The sequence below is a fragment of the Zerene cesonia genome, chromosome 10, assembly GCF_012273895.1.
Source record: "Zerene cesonia ecotype Mississippi chromosome 10, Zerene_cesonia_1.1, whole genome shotgun sequence".
In the NCBI taxonomy this organism is placed as follows: Eukaryota; Metazoa; Arthropoda; class Insecta; order Lepidoptera; family Pieridae; genus Zerene; species Zerene cesonia.
In genome coordinates, this window is record NC_052111.1 from 7838560 (window position 1) to 7860704 (window position 22145).

Genomic DNA, 22145 nt, shown 5'->3' on the forward strand with positions numbered 1-22145 from the left:
TAGACTCACTTCGGTGACCAGAATCCTATACTGGGTCCTGTTTGTTGAACAATTGTGAAAAGAAAATGTTCAACGTTATTTAGTCCAATTGATATTCAGTGTAGAATGTTTAGATACAGTATACGGTACAATATTTTCGTAAAAGTTAGTCTTATGAACTATTATTAGATTAATTTTGAATGGTTTTAGCTTCTGTATTAACTTTGAATGGTTTTTTTTTTACTAAGGGACAGATGTAAGTAGATAGTTAGAATATCTATGGAAGTTTATTATTTGAGTATCAATAATTGTCGAAGTTGTATAATATATAAATAATTAACAATATGAAGATTTATGGAATTTTGCATCACGTTCAAATCAAAGACGTCTGTGGAAAAACCCAGGACTGTCTCTAGACCCATACCGACAGGTTTTTTGTTTTAAAGCCATAAAATTATCATTGGTTTCATGAACACGGCGATACAGATATTTATTCCCTTTCAAAGACTATTTATATATCAGATCATCAGAACTTATAGTCAATTTTTTTTTTTTTAATAATAAAATTGTTTATTAACTTAAACATAATATATATACATATATATGTTCCATCGGGAACATTGGAGTAAAAGTAAACTTTCATAGTTATTACATTAGCTATCTGCATGTGGAAATCTGATCACAATCGGTCCAACCGTTTCCGAGATTACCTGGAATAAACAGACGGGCACAATGCCACAATAAACCGTATATATGCTTACCGTTATGTATTTAGTAAAAAACTGTTATTTTAATATTTCAAACAGAGGTTTCAATTCAATTTATTGATATAGACTATAGAGTGTACAATTTAAAGTCAATATCTATGTCATAACTGTCAAAGTATTTAAAATAAATGGTTGCTGAAAATGTTTTAAATGTTCATTGATTTTAAAAGGAAATTGACAACATTGAATGTTACCACTGCCCCCATTGTTGAATCATTAAGGCATACTTGTATGATTTAGAGTATATTTTGTTAATTATTTGAAAAAGAACAAATCTAAATATTTCATAATAATATAAGTGATAGGAATTCATACTTTAAATTATTTCTAAATTAACCGTAGATCATAGCCTTTAGTTACATAACGTATCATATCGTATAAGTACTTAACTTAGCATGGTGTACCTCAAGGATGCACCATAGAACCTATTTTGTATAAGTTCTATGCGGGTTGTACATAGCATACTTCATGATAATACATGTCTAAATATTATTAACCATACACCAGTTGAGACTATCAAAAAGTTCCCGAGGGTAAAATTGTATCATATGTCGTTGTTTACCGTCCGATGACTCTTGTGGTATCCACAAGGGAAGTTTGACGTGAGCAAGGTCAGGTGTTAAAAATTCATAGTTTGTCGCGGAACCGTTGCCTATCCAGGCGTGATGCCTTGTTCCGGTCGCTATTTTTATACTATGGACATTTTAACGACTACAAAAGGGATACTTGAGGCATGAGCAATGTGGAGCATGACAGGCGGATAGGGTTACATATGCTTGTGGGGTAAGTCAGTTTATAGAGGTTTTCATTTTTACACTAACACAAAACTTTCAGTTTTTTAATTTTTCGCAATAATTTGATGTCTACTACACATAATATGATGATATTTAGATGTCTTGCATGAGAAGTTTTGTGAAAGTAAAAATTATGTAAATGAACAAAGAATATCCTTAATTCCAAGATCAATTTTTAAATAATATTTTTATTCTTTGAATACCATAGTTATAAGCTTTCAGCCTATAGATAAAATATATAGCGGTTAAAACATTTTACCAGTAATGTGACATGACATTATTCTGCAGATTTTGCCTTCCGAAAATACAGCATTTCATAAAAGTCATCTAACAGATATGGATGTTGAAAAAACTTTTTCAACTCATTTTTTGTTCTTATCAATGACTTATAAAAAATAAAATATGATTGCAATCTGTTTAGATTTGGGACATTTGTGACAAAATTTATCAGTCAAGATGATCAAGCCAACGTTGACGTTTTTAAATATGGATCTTTAGTTAGTTAGTTAGCACTTAGTAGCTAAACAAGGCATCGATGAAGCCATGAATGTAATTAATGCTAAAATAAATTCGACAGAATTAGGTTGCTCCAGTAACTCGTATCGGAATCATAGAAGACAGTCATAAGAGCCGTTTTACGTATCATATAGTGACGTAAGTGAACGGCGTGATTCGGCCAGGCTTTTTGGCGGGGCCCCCACCAACTATTTGTTTACAAGACTCGACACCGCACGCCGGCACTCGACTCGGGCTTGCGCGACGCGACGCACCGACAAACAATTGTCGTTTACCGATTGATAAGTGATCTCAGTGTGCCGGTTTTTTTTTACATTGGATACAACTAACTCTTGATTAATAACCAATCGTATGCGTCGAAGCATTCGACTGGTACCCATCTGCATCACACCGAAACCAATCGTGAGTACCTCTTTTATAAAAACCTGTTGATCTAAGATAGTTCTTACGTCAGATACGATGTCTGTTTCACTTTCAAATCTTCGGTGTTTTTAATGTTTTTCAATAGATGAACGATGATTGGATAGCGCTGCATCAATTTTTATTTTTACGGCGTCTTTTTTCGATGTGTCTCTCGGCAACGCGTCTAAATTAAATATAAGCGCTTGTTGTTCTCGTGCGTATTGAAAATTGAAATTTGAAATTTTCGATGGGGTCTTTAAATAGTGTTTTCTAGTTCGCTGACAGTCACGTGTCAAGTTGAATGGGAAGTCGTGGGTGGAAAATTGGCGATTGTTGTATGAAGTATTTGACGAATGAAACTTCTTTTGAACGATCCGTACTTCTGTTACGTTTATTTATTAAGATCAATAAGATAGAGATAAATCGGCACAAAGATAAACTAAGATACGATTGATAAATATTCGATTGTTTTTCTCCAGCACATATTAATACGAATGTTTGATGGAATTCCGAATAATTAAACACGTGAAGTGTATATGCATTGTGAAGGTCGTCATTTTTATGTCACTTTAGCTCCATTTCGAAACAACCGGTTGGGATGTTTTTTGAGTTGTTGTAATAAAATTAACATATCACATTAGGGATCGCATGCGCTTATCGTCCCAGGTACTTTTCGTGCGTTTAATGGTAATCATATCCTGAAGATTATAATACTATAGTAAGTGTCAGTAGAGTTTTTATTAATTAGGAACCGAATGCTTACAGTTTGATTACAAACTTGGCTTATATGCTGTGAGATTTATGTGCCGGTCGCCCTTGCTCTATATCCTAGGTGTGTTTGTTTATTATATGTAGATTACGGCCAGTGCATACGTCCTTGTGTAAGTTTTCTTCCCAGTATATACTGAAACATGTATCCTACTAAAATAATAAACCCTATAGTTTGTAAGTATGAATGGATATGTGGATGTTTGTTACTCTTTCACCCGAAAACAGCTTGTCGTATCTGTATGAAATTTGGTACAGAGATAGATTATAGTCTGGATTAACACATAAGCTACTTTTTGACGATGCGGTTTACAGCTAGTTTAAAATAAATACTGTACGATTAACTACGTGTATTGTTAATTTAACGTCGCATGTACGTAAATAGATACCTGGTATATTGATAGTATAATATGATATATAGTGGTTGTGAAGGCGAATGCACTTTATCTTGCCTGTGCATATATGTACATTGCAATGCATTTTGATTGCACTGGCTTATTTCTGCGTACTGATAACGTTTATTTTAATTAAATGTTTTATATTTGTATGCTCCACTTACGTCAGTTGTACGAGATTAGTTAGTTTAAGTATTATTTGCGTGTATGAACGTGGGGAGTCACATATTTGGTAGGTGCAGGATTTAGTGTTCATTGGTATTAATTTGATGTTTGTTTAGTTGCAATTGTTACCGTGTTTTATGACTTATATGCTTTATCAGTTGATGCTGTGATAAATTTGTTTACAGTTTACTGATGTATTTACGTAACCACTGCTCATAAGCGAACACTGTCATAAATTTGTGACAATTTATCTTGAATTGCTTGAAATTTATTTTAATTGCAAGATCATCGATTGTTCGGTTGTGACTATATATAATATTAATGATTTAACGTCCATAATTCTTGTATAATGAATGTTTCTTTTACAAAAATGGTTAATAGCCTAAACAAATATGTTTAAAAGGGGACTTATTCAGCAACCAACGATATCCTTTCCGAATAAATGAAAATCCAATTGTAAAAATGTCGTAGCGCATACGTCTAATAAATGTACAGTACGGGAACAAATAGAATATGTGTGAGTGAAAATAATCTGTTATCTCGCCTTTGGATGTCTTTCAGAAGCCGCGCTCCACCCGACCTCTAGACGTCTGACCTTTTCTCCTCGCCTAGTCCTAAGGGAACCGTTTCTGAGACTCATAGTTACATATTTTAATTTTCGCGTAAAAGTATCAATTATATTATTTGTAACACTCGAAATTGATGAAATGATAAACGATTACAAAAGGCAGATACAGCCAATGAGAATAAATATGTCATAATTATTAAAAAAAATACTTTATACCGCCTTTAAGTTGTCTGAACTTAAACCAAATTTTAAAGGGACCACATGGGAGGCATCAGCTTACAAATAAATAAAGTAAAAAGTAATGAGGTACAGTGGAATTGATAACTATAAATTTTGAAGTCGATTGAACAGTCGGAATTTTCTACCATAGTACCATTAACTTTTCCGTTTCAGCAATGATTATTTTTATATTATCAGTAACTAGGAAGTACCCTTCTCCTGAGATGCTGTTTGCAGTAGTTTAGGAGATGGATGCTCATTTAATTTCGATTTAAAATTGTAACCGTATATATGAAATTTAAATCTCAACATTATTAAATCCTAGGTGACACAAGATATATAAGATGACTTATATTTTGTGATACCTAGGATTTTATTTTTTACCTCGATAAGTATGATTCCTTACATTGGTTGTATTTCAAATTAAATAATCCATAATACAGAATGTATACAACTTAAAAATATCGCGTATTCTCGTTTCGTTAACACGCTTTTTGGCAATTATTTTGTGACCTTCAGTTTACGCAGCTTCAATTGGGCGGAAATTATTTTTTTTAGTTATTATAAAAAAAAACCTTGTGAATGAAGTCAATTTACTGGTCTTAAGTTTATTGAGTATGAATTATCCGGGATTGGTATAAAGAGTATAATATATTTATATTTAGTTGGGTATTCATTATCAATCTGTATACAAAATTATATTTTTATACTTAATGATTACCAAAATCCAGCAACAAATACGACATTTTACGATGCTTTTATGATAAGTATATGTAATTTTTTTTTTATGCGTAACTAGATGTAATTCGCGGTGTAACTCGCGTGGTATCAGCGTAAAAGGTAGCCCATGTGCCTACCCAGATTATAATCTATCTCTATACCAAATTTCATACAGATACGATAAACTGTTTTTCCGTGACCATCCAGACTTACAAACTTTCGTGTTTATAATAGGAGTATTAGTAGGATTTAACTTACTTTAACTAACTATAAAATAGAATATTTTCCTATACATCAAAGTCTGGTACTTGAAGAACTACTAATATCGATTCTCATAATTTTTGTTATTTTCTTGTGGACGTGATAGAGAGTTTTATAAATGATTGTTAACAGACAGTTAACAGGGTCGGTTGGAGATAATTTGCCTTCGTCTTATCGTCTGTTGACCGATGTGCGTTGAAATATTCTAACTCTTAGTTATCTGTGGCGGCGTTATCGCTTTTCGATAGATTTTTATGTGTAACGGCTCTTACAAGACGACTGTTAAATACTTGCCTAAGGTCTCTTTATAATTTAAAGAGTTACCAAACTTCGTTTATGTATTTGACTCTTTGTGTAGAGTTATTTCAAGAGTCACTCGTATTCTATGTATGTATCCGTTTGGTGATAGTTTTTTTTTGATTAAAATTATATTAGAAACTCTTTTTTGATATACGAAGTGAAATATTACTGTATTGTTGTCGAGCAGTACCTAATGAATTAACGCAAATTTACATGTGGAAGTTAGGTCATATAATAAGGTAACGGTCTGTCCCCTGACCTAAAATTAACTATTTCTACCAAAGCACATTGATTTGTTCATTGTATATCGTTAAAATCCTCCGCCTCCTTGGTACAGTGGTTAACGCGTGAGCGTAAAACCGAGGGGTCCTGGGTTCAATTCCCGGAGGGGACGCACAAAATAAATGTCTCGGTCTGGCAGGACACAGAAGGCTGATCACCTACTTGTCCATAAAGAAAATCGATCAGTGAAACAGATGTACATCATCTGCCCCATACCCCACAAGGGGACACGGGACTTCACTTATATCGTTAAAATATATTTGAATATTGATTATCGTCAAATATGATACACACATTAATTTTGTTTATGATACTAACATCAAAAAAAAAATGGTTCATTCGTCGTGTCCTATAAAGTATCTCGGAGGTAGAGGTTAACGTTTTGTGTATAAAAAAAAATAGCAGTGGAAAATCTGCAGTTTTAATTTTAGCATACGATCATTAACTACTCATAGATCGAGACGTTTATCAATTTGAAACGATTGGTCACAATAAAAACGTATGTAATATCACGATTCTAATTGTGTTTCGGTTTATTGAAGTGTTATCTATCTAAGCCGGGTCGAGTTGCATAATTTATATTATCGCTGTGTGTTCACATAATAAGCTTTATTATGGGTTATTTGTTTTTGTTCGTTTTATTGTCGTTGAAAGGGCACGGGATGAGGTCGGTTATGCGTGTGATGTCTCCATTCCTGTGGGGTCTCTGCTCTTCTGATATGATTTTGTTTTGATCAAAGGTATTGTTTGTTTGGTTATCACAATTGTATATCAGAAGATATTCCTATAAGAAATGCTCTGAATGCGACTTTTTTTAAAAGTTAAAACTCTTTAATTTTTTATAATATCTGACGACTGATCAGATGACTCTGTAACACACACCTTAAGTCTTGTCCAATACACGCACTGGGCAATATTTTATAACGACGAAACGGTGGAACGCTCCCCGTGTGGCCTTCCACGCCGCAAGGTATCGAGTTTCATACGACTTTATATTTATCATTAACACGATACTAGGAAAACTAGTACAAAGTACAGCTGTCGTAAAACGATTCCGAATTGGACCTCACCTGCCCGGTGCAATACCCCTAGAAAGGACAATGAATCGGTTAGGAAAGGTTTAGTTAGCCACAACCTGCCTTGATCCTGTTTGTTTTTGTGGTTGGGTTAACGGACTCGGTGCCGCCTGGTTTTATGTTCAATAAAAGTACAAGGGGATTTAATAGTTTTCAATTTATTGTACTCGAGATAAGTAGTTAACGGTGTTCGGTTATCGATTTATTTAATAACGCCAAAATAGTGAACTGTGCGCTGATACGTATCGGCTACTGTTTGACTACAATTATTAATATTGAAATTCAATGCGGGTTTATTTGAGTTGTATTCGAGCTCTCCGCCTTTTATCAATAAATGCCGCATTTGGGGTTAACGAAGGAAATACAGCAACACGTGTGTTTCTGACGATGTATTCTGTTTTCTGCTTTTCATTATTGATTCATATATTTAATAACATAAACAGTCAATCTTATACTTGGAATAGAACATAATGATAACAATACTTGAAATGCAAGAATCCATTGAATCTACAAATAATAGAACTCAAAGAGATGTTTCGTGAAAGAAACACCAGAAAATTGAAGGATGAAAGTAAAAAAAAAAAACAGATGCATTGTGCTCCATTTAACTAACTAACTAACATTTAAATAACAGACTGCTTCTGATTACAATTTTCCATTCAGCTCGAGCCATTTCACACCGCCGAAAGGTGACTTTCCCCCACAATAATAAAATGAGTATCTGCCACGTATCTGTGCAGCGAGAGTAAAAGTCACTTTCGGCCCAAACAAACGAAAGTAATACACCGGACCGACTTGTATTAGTTTCGCTCCCAGCCACTTATCTGCTCTTAGTTTTTCCATAAATTATACGGTTTAATGCAATCGGTATTAACATACAGCCAGATATTTCCGTCATTCAATACACACTTGGGATACTCGTTCGAGAACGATGTGAAAATTATTTTAAACTCATTCGAGTTGTAGTACCCTGTCTTTTAATCTTCCTTTTTATAAGCTCGTATGGGAGATTTTCCTCGAGCCGTTTGCTTTTTCTTTCTTATGTAAGAGATAGCGAAATTGGACTTCCAATTTGTTTACTATTTACCTTCAGCTATTTTTAAAGTTTAATCAAAATCGTAAACGACCGGCCGTTTGATTTATATGGTGTACATTGAATGATATAAAGAGTGCGAAGCGAAGGAACTAGGTTATGTTCTTTTTTACTAATATTTCTAGAAAAACCCATGTTTTAGATATCATTATTTAGTTGCCTAACACATGATAGTTCTAGCAGAAAAACCTCACAGAATTTAAATGTTTACTCATATCACGTTACTTCATCGTTAAAATATTATATCTTCGAAAAAGATTCCTATATTTGTTCATTAGGTTATGAGACATTAAGGCATTTCATAATGTTTACCGAACTGCATCGTTCTCAAATTCTACATAATCCTCAAATTCTACATAATCTACGCTCTAACGTTACTACGAGAGTCTGTGCTACTTAAGTATCAACTAAAAGCTTGTAGGTATCGAAAGAGAAATTGGTGTCATCAAAACGGTAACCCGTAAAGTAAAAGTGTTCCGAAATGAAGTCGCGAAATTACATCGCGATTTCCCCGTATCGGGGCCGCTGATGTGGGTCGGGTAACCGATATATATTGTGGGGCTTTTTTTTGGCCATGGTTCACGGTCAAGTTTCAGAATGGACTGGTCATTTGAGTGAGTACAAAAAACTTCTGTGACACTATGTTAATATTTGGCACGTGTATTAGAGATTTAGTAGGTTGTTTTATGATGGTTTCAATCGCTTTTAAATTGTCGCCTATTGCCTTGATTAAGTATTTTCAATTCTTACTGTGTTGGTCTGTCGTTTATATTGTTTGAAGATTCATCCTTTTTCCCTAGAGAAATATCATCTTTGTATATGTGTATATGTTAGACACAATTATGAATCGCAGAGGTAGGGCCTCAGCAAATGCGCTGCCCGCTTTTAAGGGGTAACGGGAATGGACTGGAAAGGGCCTTTAAAGAAAAAAAGTAGAAAATGGGGCTCCGCACCCGTAGATTTTCTCAATATTCCTTTATGTTATTGTAGTTTATACAATTTAATCCGAACTTTCATATCTAATATATGAAATAAGTTTCAATCGCCTGTTAAATGAATAAAGATTTGGGGTATAAAGATTAATTGATTTGGCATAGCGTCTATTGTAATCATATATGGATTTATCAAGATTTAGGCGATTTATTATTATGTGACCAATGCATCCATTCTCACTTCAATAGCAATAAAGACGTTGTTCACGATTTAACATTCCGTATAGATGATTAAAAATTATTGAACATAAGTGCTCAACTTTTAGAGGTGTGTCGATAATTTTCTCGTGTTTATGGTCGACATCAGAGGGGAACTTTAATAACGCCAATCTTGTATGCAATTTCAACGGATGATTTCTTTATTTTGTAACTTGCAAGTTACAAGTATTATCAGTAGTTAATTGCAACATTGAGTACGTCGTTGAATTAACTTTTTACCCGACCGACCGAAGCTGGGTAATGTTTTTCGAGGGTGTGTGGGCGTATGAATGTGACGCGTGCCGCTAGACGGATTTTGACAAATAAAGTTCGTTGTTATCATCAGAATTGTGGTAGTGTAGCTACATAAATTAACAAAATGGCGATTGGGTCCCCCTTTTCCTACCACTGCAATGTGGATATCAAATGAAAGGTTGTCAAAAAGACTCTTACAATTAAACTTAGACGTCAGCTTGTCGGGGTTTTTGTTTTATAAAACTAATTCCTTCTGATAAAACGTATTTGAAATGGCTATCTTATATTTATAGTCCTAATAAAATTAGTCACATTAATTAACTGAACTTTAGTAGATAAATCTTCAAAGAAACTCATCAATCAGCAATTTAGTTTGGATCACTATCAAATGAAGCTTTTATTTATTCATAATTAACCTAATTATCTGTATATATAATTAGTAACTCCTTAGTTTTATACAATTACGCAGTATTTGGATGTATTTCGAACATTCTTACGTTCGTTTGTAAAGCAGGCGAGTAGTTTTTTGATCATAGCAACGGAGGATTATAGGTATCATGCTCTCAACCTTGCTTTCTATGTTCCAGCTCAGAGTAATTTTATGTGTCATTGAATAACTCGGAATAGCAGGTACCAATTTTGACCAAACACGGCAGTTGCGATAAATTGCGATCTTATACCGAAATAATTTAGAACAGTGCAATATTGTTTTGCAATTTTTCGTGTACTTTAATTGGATTTAAATACGCATTTGGGCGAGCGGGACTCGCCCTCTCGTTTCTGCCGTGATAGCAATCTTTCGCGAACGTTTCATGAATAAAATAATTTAATTTAAATCGTGTTTATTTTCGTTAACTGATTTTATCAATGAGCCTCGTGTCCTCCAACGTATGGGTGTTTTGAATTTACATTTTAAAATAAGTGTCATACGAAAGGCACTTTTAATGTCAGTAAGATTTTTGTTTGTTTTTCGTAACTTTGACTATGGTTTTATCGACTTGGAAACAAAGTCTCTCTCTTTTTCTCGTTTACAGTTAAAATAACTAAGAAATCCATGTATTTAAAAGATACAATTTAATAATTACACTTGTGATGTTAACTGCATATAATATGGATGACTAAACAACTTCGCGATTTATCGCCAAGTTACGTGTATGTTATTGATAAGGGCTTCTATGTTTGTTGAGTGGCTTCAAATCAGTGTTTACCTTTAACGGTCAGTAACTTTAGCGCGCAGTTTCATTCATTTACTATACTATTAAATTATATTCTTATTCATACGGGCCATAATCTATACACATTCGAAACGAATTTTCGAGAGATTATTTCCGATTTTTTTTTTTGGAATAGCCAACATCTCCACACGAACCGTCGCAATTACAGCCCCAGTAAGATTGTTTTCTTTAATAAAGCGAATCCAGAAGCATAGGCTCTCTATAATTAGTCGCATCTATCCAGGCTTGAGCGATCGAGGCATATCCAATATTTAACATGCATATTTTGTACTGCGCAGTGGAAACCTGTTGATCCACGTCGTCATGTAATAATATCGTAAAATGATACAAACGTATACGATTTTTTAATTAATAATGAGTACACGAATATTTTTCTTGAGCGATATAATAAGATTTAACCAGTTTGCTGTGTTTTATTTGGTCTGTCCCGTGTGAAATTCAGTTTTTTACTTATTGATTTTGATGACGTTATTAACGATGTGCGGGCGATACATGTGTATCTCAAGAAGATATATTAAAAAGTGTTAAATGATGCTAGTTATCTAATTTTCAATTAAAAATAAATCGATCTCTCTAATATTTCAAGGCGAAAGATTATGTGGTGGTGTTCGTTGTTTGTTGCTCAATCATATGAAACCATATGACTGAAATTTGTCTGTGAAACTTAAACATATTTATTTTATATCTCCTTTTTTAATGTAAACTTTGGTTTAATAGAAAACGTATTTCGCGAACTCAAATACACTCGGTATTTTTATAATTTTTAACTGAATCAATGTTTAAAAAAACATTACATTTTATCTGTCTCTTTAGATAAACATAACTGATAAAAAAACAAATATTTGATATATATAACAAACTTATTATGTATCAAGTGGTCGATACTAAGATTTTTCTTCACATTAAGCACCTTAAAGCAAGTGAAATGGCGAACAGGGTTCATTGCTATGTGATCTTACGATAACCTTACAATCGGTGGAAAGTGTTTGATTGACACGGGATGTTTGCCATTGCTTATCTGCTGTGAGGCGATATATCTCGAGTGCGGTCAGCGGTGTGTGTGTGTGTGTTCGAAAATAAATATTATACTGTATTATGTAAGGTTCCATTTTTATTGCTCGACTGTTGTTTACGTGGGGTTTTCGTTTCGCAAACTTTTATAATTTGTTTTTGATTTAAGACATCAAATATATTCTATGACTTGTATTTTTATTTTTGTCCGTCAACAATATTCGATATTTTTATGGATGTTTTTGTAGAATACAACCAGTTTTCCTCACTTATATTGAATATAGCTACGTATGTATTAATATTATGCGTGATTTAGTATTCTGTTTCAATTTTAAATTCGCACAAAGTGCGCTATGATGTCTTAGTACTTACGTGTCATTAAAAAGCGAAACACGTATAGCATTAAGTGGGTGAGGGCCAGGTAAGCGCGGTGTTAGCGTATAAAACAATTTAATCCTTTGCTACTTTGTACATTCAATTAATTTTGATTTAATTAATAGCGTTTTTAAGAGATAGCACAAGTATGCAAAGAAAAAGTTTCGATTAATATACAAGAAAATTTAAGTAAAGGTAATTATATGCAAATAAATACTCGAATCGTCATTTAAAGTACCAGAGGGAGTTATAAAACTGATAGATGCCGTGTTTTTTATTACAGTATTAAAACAAATTGAATGAAATGCGTCCTTTCCACGTCTTGTATTTGTTGTCTTTTATTTTCTGTTCGATATTTTTGGTACTATATATATGGTATACCTAACATCCATGTAGTTCCAAAAATACCTTAAGCAGCTGTATTTCTCGAAGGTTAAGAGTGTCACGGGTTGCTTTGTTGGCCGTTCCATTAGCCACATGTGCTGTGTGCAAGCGTGTTTCTCACACGTGTAGGAAGTTGGACGATGTTTGCCGAGTCCTGTGTGCTTTGGAAGGTGTTATGTGAACAGTAATGAAGCATTGTCTCTCTCGGTTTGAAACACTGAAAGTACCGGGTGTGGGTTTCGTGTCCGCTTGCTGTGTGATCTTAGGTAATATATAGAAGGTTTATAATAGTGCTTGATTTGGTAAGAAGTTTGGGGTAAATGAAGGTGTAGTGAATTTTTGTGAATTGTACTTCTGTTTTGTTTATAAACAGTACAATTATGTATGAATTATTGTGTGAATTACGATAACTTATTATATTTCTTTCGTTTCTTGCTCCGGATTCGGGCGGGTTGTGCATGGATAGACTTCAATTATTAAGAACAAAAAAGCTTTCTTAGATTAATCCAGTTATAAAAATCCTTCAACGTTAAATTTAAATGTGATTTAAATATGAACATACATATAGCACGTATATGCTTTTCATACCGTCCATTTAGTATGGATGTGAAGTTAATTTTATTTGAGGATTCATGTGTTTTCGCACACTTTTTTTTTTATTATTTATTATTTCGAATTACGAATCATCTCGAACTGTGTCACATACGAATTTGCGAAAGTCCGATGAAGTTTCACCGCGCGAATTGCGACTGTTGTATGCAAATCCCACAGTCGGAAGTCCGTTGGCGTATCTGACGTTATCACTCCGCCCCTATGGGCCGAATTTCATTGCTTTCACCATGCACTCCTATTGAGGCCACAATTCTGTATCGGCTTATTCGAGAGCATTATTTGATTGTATTTATTCGCTTTTGTTCATGCTGTGATGCCAAAAAGACTTAATGAAGTTTCTTTCTTATCAAAAGTATAGAGGGAGGCGCGACTGATGCAGTTTGATGCTCCAGTCTGTATTAACTGTATCTATAATTGAAGATAATTCCTTAGTTAATCGTATTTCTGATCTTATTTGGGAAAACGGTAATAAAAAATCCCTGAGTAAAGTCCTATAATTTTACACTCACGGAACGTATTTCGTATCTGTTGCGAATCCATAAAGAAGTTCAAACTAGAAATAAATTTATCAACTAATTACTCGAATATTAACATTCTCCGGTATGACCCAAATAGATATACGTATAAGGCGTATTTGTGCTCGTGAGATAAACAATGTCAAGGGCTGGTTATGTCATGACTTGCATCTGTTAGAAGTCATAAAGATTCCTTATCACATCCATTGCGAAACCGAACTTAGTGTTTAGTATTTGAATTGTGCCTTGGGTAATTCCCCTGTGATTTGTCGTTTAATTCATTGGATATAATGTTAGCGGCTATTTACATACTCGATTTAAAGTGGGTAATGCAGGTGCGTTGTTTTGTTGATTATTTATAAAAAAGTTTCGCTTTAAAAAGTTTGTATATAAAGTCATTTCTATTATATTCGAACGCACCATCTGTAATTATTGAATTGCTGAACCGTTTATGACTGAAATTGTATCAGTTTCTATGTTGATGTAGTCGATTGCAGGACAATTAAAAGGAATGGTCGTAATACATTCACCTACTCATACTTACCTATGAAAATTGTTTTTCAATCGACTTCAAAAAAAGAGTTTTTTTTTTGGGTTTCTTACCTCGGACTTTCTGGCTGAATCGATTTATATTATTTTTGTTGGTAAGATGCTGCCTCATGCTGGTCCCATTAAAATGTAGTCCAGTTGTGTTAATTTAGGTGCAGTTTAGTTTTTGGGTAAAAATCACTATTTGTTACCTTGATAATATAATTTCTGTTTCTTTACCACATTGTTTCTAGTTTAGTGTTTTTGTTGGACTCCTTTTACAATCTATTTATAATTCGTATTAAGAGCAAGCGAATGCAGTGTATTTAGGTTTGCTTCTTAAAATATATTTCTGAGTATGAAGCATTAGTGTATTAATGGATATGGTACGTATGTGACATGCGTATTTGATTGAATTATGCTTTTTAACTGGCTTCAAAAAAGAAGGAGGTTCTCAATTCAACTGTTTTTTTTGTTGTTAACTCATTGCTGTTTAGTGTGGAACCGATATTTATGATTCGTTTTTTATTTAAAAAGCTGGTGCCTGCCATGTGGTCTCATTTAAATTTGGTCTAGTTTTGACAATTTCGAGGCGGTTGTGTGTTAAAAATAGCCATTTTACTTTTTCGTACGTAGTTTCCCATAAAGCAGGAATAAAAGGTAGAAAAGATGAAGACGCTATATTTATCGGCACACCTCAAGACTTATTCTTTTAGGTGTTATAGGGCTGTTTAATGTTTAATCAAAATGTTTAATAAAAAAAAATGTTTAATCTATGCTTTGTTGTGGAGTGAGTTATGATAAATATTATAAGGTGTTGACATGCAGATCTGTTTAGATGTACTTTGCATTCGTACTTATCAACGCAGCTATCATCCGCAAGAAAATCTAAATTAAAATGAAATGATCGGCCTAAAATATCTATACCGTATAATAATAATCTTTCAACTTTATCGTCAAAAATGTTGTATTTACGCGAGATAAACAAGTCATATCGCACCCAAATGTTTTATTAACGATATTATTTGTAGTGGCAACCCTATGCTATTCTCGCCTTGATCTTTTATTTCTTAATCCGTATTAAATATCGATTTAAGAGGTTGTTGCGGTTAACATAATATCGGTTTGTTTGTTTTTGGGTTTCGGGTTGATTTATAAAATGTAACTTTAATAAACTTTTACACAATATTAAGAAATTGTTTGAATCAAAAGAGGCTATATTTACTTTTATTTTGTTTGCAAGTTATATGAGATTTACCTTATTGTAGAGAGTTTTATAGCTGTGAAACTATTCAACTTTGTTATTTTGGAGGCCCGTTCCCTTCGACTGGGAAGTGCCTAACCCTTCCCAGTCCATTCCGTCGTTCCGGTCGTCAATTCTTACCTTATCCTGTAACCTTTAAAAGCGGGCAGCGCATTAATGTTTATTGACGGTGGTGATCGCTTACCGTCATACGAACCAAACAATTACTGAGTTAGAGAGCTATGACATAAAAAAAAATATTCTACCCATTCTTATATTTTAAGATAAAAAAAGAATTTACTAAGCGTTTGTAACACGAGTTAAATGCATTGGCTGTTGATGGGATACAATCTATGTTTTTCTTCATGTCATCTCGGAATAAATATAGCTGTCCCCGTCACCAGAGAGGCTGGTTCCACGAGAGGATCCTTCGCTAATTGGCGAAGTTATACTCCGTTGCCATGGCAACCGTTTTTCTGTTACATTTGATGGCAGGCCTTGCTAGTGGTCAAACAGGAGTTAACTAGGTTACAGATGTGGGTACGGTCGATAAAGAAGTGGAGCAAATTTTGATCTGGGTTAAGATTCACTGTTATTCATATTACACGTGAAAGGTAGATTGTTATGTACGTACAGGCAAAAATATAGGCCGATGTGTATCATATTTAAAACTACTAACATGAAAAAGGGGAGATTTTTATTCTGTTTTATTTAAGCCGTTTTATCTTCAATACTACAAATATAAAAATATGCCTTACGACTGAAATTGGATTGAAATTGATTTGTGACCCTAGAAAGGACACATTAGGTAAATTTTATCTCAGTTAAACGGAAACTGTGCGGGAAAAATTCCGGGACTGTCGTATGTTTTCATTCGAATACGCAGACGAAAAACTAGTATTTAATAAAATTTATATAACATAATTGCACAGATTAAAAAACCGGTCATAAAGCGATTATCAGCGGCAATATGCGTGCGAATCATGGGAGATTAATTATCTGTGGCCTAAGTTGGTTTTCTGTTACGTCGCGAATTTAATTTGCAAATTGTCAGGTACTCACGCAACTGTAACCGGCTAGTTACATTGTTGTTGTGGATGTTGCATTGGCAATAAGAATTATGACTGGTTGTTGTTTAACGTGGTGATCGAGGCGACGCGGTATGCGAAGCCTATGAGGAGTTAAACCGTAGTAGCGATTGAACATTCGGCAGGTTCGACATTCAAATATATTCGAATTCGGAAAGAAAATAGAAAAACAAATTGTTTTTTTTTTTTGAGGCATTAATTGAACTTCATATATAATTTGTTTGTGTGCGTAAATTGCATATTTTTTTTTTTAATTTAAAGTTTTTGTTTTTGGCCTTGAGGCATTTTATTATAATGCATCCGAGGTTTAATAGTGAATCTATTTAGATACACTATAGATTCACTATTGATGAAATGTGAGGGAAAATTTCTGCACACATACACACACAAATAAATAGGAACCTATCTATAATAATAGAAGCTATAAATATTTACAAACTGAATTTTAAATAGCGTTGCAAATGTTCGTGCTTACTTTTGTAATTATGCCGTTGCATTTCAAATTAGATGTCAACGAATCTAATCATGATGCAACACGATGCTATACCTACCTAGCATCGTCGCCTACGAAACTCATTAATAGTATTTTTGTTATAATCCTGCATTTACTTTATTTAACAGGTTTTATTTAATGATCCTACTTATATTACAAATGCGAAAGTTTGTGCTTTCACGCAAAAGCAGCTTATATCTTATCGTATCTGGCTGAAATTTGATACAGAGATTATAGTCTGGATTAGAACATACACTACTTTTTACCCTAGACCACGCAAGTAACGCCGCGGGCTACAACTAGTAGTTTATAATATCAATGGTGTTAATGACGTGCTTTGATGTCTTAATTTACATAAAATATTTCAGCTCGTATCGATAATGATATAAAATTGTAAGATAAATAGGCAAACGTCAAAATAAATAGAAAAATTGTCGTGATCGTCGAATTATTCAATGAAAAATCGAATTTTTTATTTACAATCGGCCTCTTGGGAGACCGTGTAGCACTTTTTTTTTACCGATATTATGAATTCTATTTCAATCAATTTGAATATAAAGTATGACCCTCAAAATATTCAAATTCAAAAAGCATTAATTGTATATTAATTTATTCAATAAATGTATATTTAGCTACTTGAAAAAAATGTGTGTACGATATGAAATATATTTGTTATTGTATTTTAACGATACTGCGATACGAATCGATTTTTTTCGTATATTAATACTAACTCACTCGCGTAAGTCGGTATCCCGTAGGAATATTGGGATAAAAAGTTGCCTATATGTTATTCCAGTTGTTTAGCTGTCTACGTACCAAATTTCATTGCAATCGGTTCAGTAGTTTTAGCCTGAAAGAGCAACAAACACACATACACATCCTTACAAACTTTCGCATCTATAATATTATATAGTAGGATAGTAGGCAGTATGATAGCAAGGCAAGAACATATCGCCTTATGAAATTCACGCGACTGATGAAAATTATTTAAAATTTTCAAATCTTTCATTCTTTTAATATAATTCGCAGAAGCGTCTGTTAAGTTTCGTAACACGCGAAGAACCATTTAAATGAGTATTTAATTAATTAATAAGGCGCATTCTTAAGAATCTGTACATGGTACTTGGACCGTCGCGTATACGTTTATACTTTTATTGTAAAACATTTGTTTTTAAAGGTTTTTTTTTTCCTATTTTGTTGTCGCTTCTATACCGGATGTTTTTGACGCAATTTGTCAATGCTTTCAGTACGAGAGCACGAAAGGAGTGGGTCTTTTTTAAAATACCATTGACGTTAAATTCTGACTCACGCGGTTTCCTTTTAAAGTATATTTCGGGAGATTACGGAGAGGTAATTACTTCTTAAGTGGAAAGCACATTTTTAAACGCTAATCTGATTGGAGGGAATTCGTCGGTGGTATCTTGTGTCGTGATGGTTGGCTCTCTTTAAGAGTTAATTCTAAATAATCACACTAATCACAGTTTGTTTGTTTGGTTGTTTGTCCGTCAATCACCCTAGAACTACTGAACGGATTTTGACGAAATTTGGTATACAGACAGGGTATGAGCTGACTTGGGTGATAGGATAATTTTTATTCCGATTAAATGCTCCCTTGAGATATAACACGAATCCTGATAACCGGGCAGAGCCGGGTCGAGCGTCTAGTTTAATATCAATTAATTGAATATTGTGTCATGTATATTGTACGTAAAAAGAAGAAAACAATAAACTTGTCCTATACAATAAAAAAATCCTATATAAGTAACATAATACCATAGTTGATTACGATATTTTCATAACAAACGTGTCTATTCGTGCATTCTGATACACGTGTTATATAGTATAATTAATTTGTTTGTACAACAAACATAGCTTTTCTAACAGCGAGTCTGAGTGTGAGGGCACAATGTCATATGTGTATATGTTGTGCGGATCACCTTGACCGACCGTCCTCTCACATCTTCATGCAAAGTCACGTGGAACGCGCTTCTATAATCATAAACGAGATTTGATTAAAAAATTTGCCCTATACTAGGGTTGGTAACAAATTCGTTTGTTTTTTTTATAATAATTATTGTACTATACAAATATTTTGTCTATTACCTTTAAAACTGAGTGCTTATATGCATTTAACTCTCCTTTATAGGAGATTTTATACTTAGCCAGTGGTATGTGGGTCTTTTTAACGTTACAATAACAATAAAACAACATACGAGAAAAATATATATAATATATATAATATAGTTCAGAAAATTTTATTATCATAAGTTATGTACAAGAAAACAAAATGGAAAGAAAGGCGATGTATTCCAGCCTCAATTATTTCCGTATAATCTCGAGATAAAGCTGGATGCGAATAGGTTGCGAGGCTTCATTAAATAAATTTACGCATGCAATTCTGCACATTGCCACTCTCGGCTTATTTATTAGCCTCAGCCCCTTGTCCATTACCCAATTATTTTTTTCTTATAAAGGGATTCTTCGGTTTTGTTTTTCATGCGCATGCGCTTTTTGCGATCTGTGAATTATTCCGTTTCAATACGAACGTACAGTTACACCGAAGTTTACATTGATTGATGTACCTGATTGTTTTTTTTTGCTGCGTTTTTTATTAATTGTTTTATATACTCTGTGAAATTTATTGGGCGGCGAGTGTTGTGGATGTTTAAGCTTGCTATATAATAATTATTTGATTGCAATCGGTATATTGATGGCGGGCTATGCGATGGCATCTGTAGCAGATAATATAATCGCATTTGTGACGAAATTGCAGTATTTACGCTTATTGAGAACGAAACACCTTTACAAATATTTCGTAAAAATTGTGCCCACAAGGACGATTATGATTTTAATTTTTTTATTTTTGGCACGCACTATATTGCAAACGGAAGAACGATGTTGTTTGGTTTCTCAGTTTGATGATGGATCGTTTTAATCATGCTTTTAATATATATGTCTTGTATATTACATTTTATAAAATTTTTGGCTTAAAAACATACTGTCCAAGTCACTGAAATTAATGATTTTAAAAGGTAGTTTCTAATTCTATAAGTTAGATGGGATTTTATTAAGTCATTAGAGACTCTTGGAACAGTAACTTATTGTCGTAGTCTTTGACTATGAATACATGAAGATAACCGAAATAGCATCGAGAATAGTAATGCTAGTTGAAATTATTTATTTTAAAACGCATTAGGCGCATCCACAGTGTTTTGTTTTTAGCTTTTCTGTCTTATCTGCAGTGTAAGCAGAATTTTATTACATCGCTTAAGCGTTGCGTTCCTACGCGACTTTTTGTCGTACATATGTTGTTGATATTCACATTGTCTCTTTGCGGTTGATTCTGTGTAGGTACTTAAATGTTTGACGAATCGGCCGTATCTTTTTGTGATGTGCAGACATACGAATTTTTGATGTGGGTTGACGTTTAAGATTAATCGCTGGAGGGATGCTCATTTCGGAATGTCACTGCACGTAAGCGAGGGCACGGGTTCGATTGAGTCTCGTTTCTTGGATAATTCGATTTTGATATATTACTCTAATTATGCTCGTAAATAAGCTATCCATCTGCTGTGATTATTGTTATTGTACGATGTTGGAAATCGTGCTTTTTACGCAATTTTTGCGTCCTTTTCTTCGGAGTTTGTTTAATTTATGGAACACCAAGAACACATATATATTACACTTAAACGTAACAAGCTATTAACATCAATCAATATTATCTTATTTAAAAGTGAGTTATATTTAAATTAATATATTTTGGATATTGCAATTTGTGACGAATTTATACTTACTGATACTACGAGTATAAAATTAGAGACTACTTTGGTTGAACGCACTAATCTCTGGAACTGTTTTTTATGAATTGATTTTTTTTTTAATTTGGATAGTCCACCTATCGAAATAGAGTATATGAAATTACGTCACGACCAAAAGTAGTAGAGTAATGAAAGAGTTGCAAAAAGCGGAGAAAATATTATTATTAAAGGAACTTATAGGTACAGTTAGCAAATTAAAATGTCGATGAAAATTATTAAGTGACTCTATATTTATATCGACGATTGATCAGCTTCGATAAACGAGATAATATGTTTATCTAATCAGTTTCAATTTCGTGTTATGCGTTGTATGTATTTTATAGAACTGTTGAAAATTTTAACAAAATTTAAAGATATATTTGCCTATCACGGTCTTATCGAACACGTGAAATATTGTGTAATTTCGATACTGATGTCAACTGTTGTACTGGTAACTAGCTTTTGCCCGCGGCTTCGCACGCGTTGAATTCGCAGTTGTTTAATACATGTTATTATATAAAAATTAGTCGGGTTTTCCTTCCTGACGCTATAACTCCAGAACGCACGAACCGATTTCCACGGTTTTGCATTCGTTGGAAAGGTCTCGGGCGCCGTGAGGTTTATGGCAAAGAAAATTCAGGTAAAAATTCTGCAGAAAAGCGGGAAAGTCATTTTTCACATACAACCACCTGGTGGCGAAACGAAGTTCGCCGGGTTTGCTAGTGTTATTATAAATCTTCCTCTTGAATCAGTCTATTTGTTAAAAAAAAACCGTCTAAATCCATTGCGTAGTTTTAAAGATTTAAGCATACATAGTAGACATAGGGACAGTGTTCAATTTATCCATGTCGCTAAGTTGAGTCCACGGAGTCAAAAAAAAAGACACACCATCCCCGGGTACATAGCCGTCTAGCTCCCGTTTGCATGAGTTTTCCGGGATAAAAACTTTTGTCTATAAGCCCGTCTATCTCGGGCCTCAAACTACCAAATTTCATCCAAATTGCCGCAGCATTTCCCGATATTGACACAATAATTCTTTTTCGAGGGTAGGTGTCAAAAGTACAACACAGATTTATTTTTGCTCTTCAGTAAATTATTATTTTTATCATATTTA

The 22145-nt window shown here is 33.7% G+C and overlaps 1 protein-coding gene across 2 annotated transcripts in view; it reads left to right on the top strand.

The window, feature by feature from the left end:
* Positions 1-22145, top strand: part of LOC119829759 (solute carrier organic anion transporter family member 74D) — a 61931-nt gene that overhangs the window by 9589 nt on the left and 30197 nt on the right. Inside the window, exon 1 of one of the 2 annotated variants that reach the window (XM_038352441.1) lies at positions 2275-2458. The exons of the other annotated variant lie outside the window; for it this stretch is intronic. The gene's annotated coding sequence lies outside the window, so the exon portion shown is untranslated. Of the gene's footprint in view, positions 1-2274; positions 2459-22145 lie in introns of those variants that run through there. 2 annotated transcript variants of the gene reach the window in all.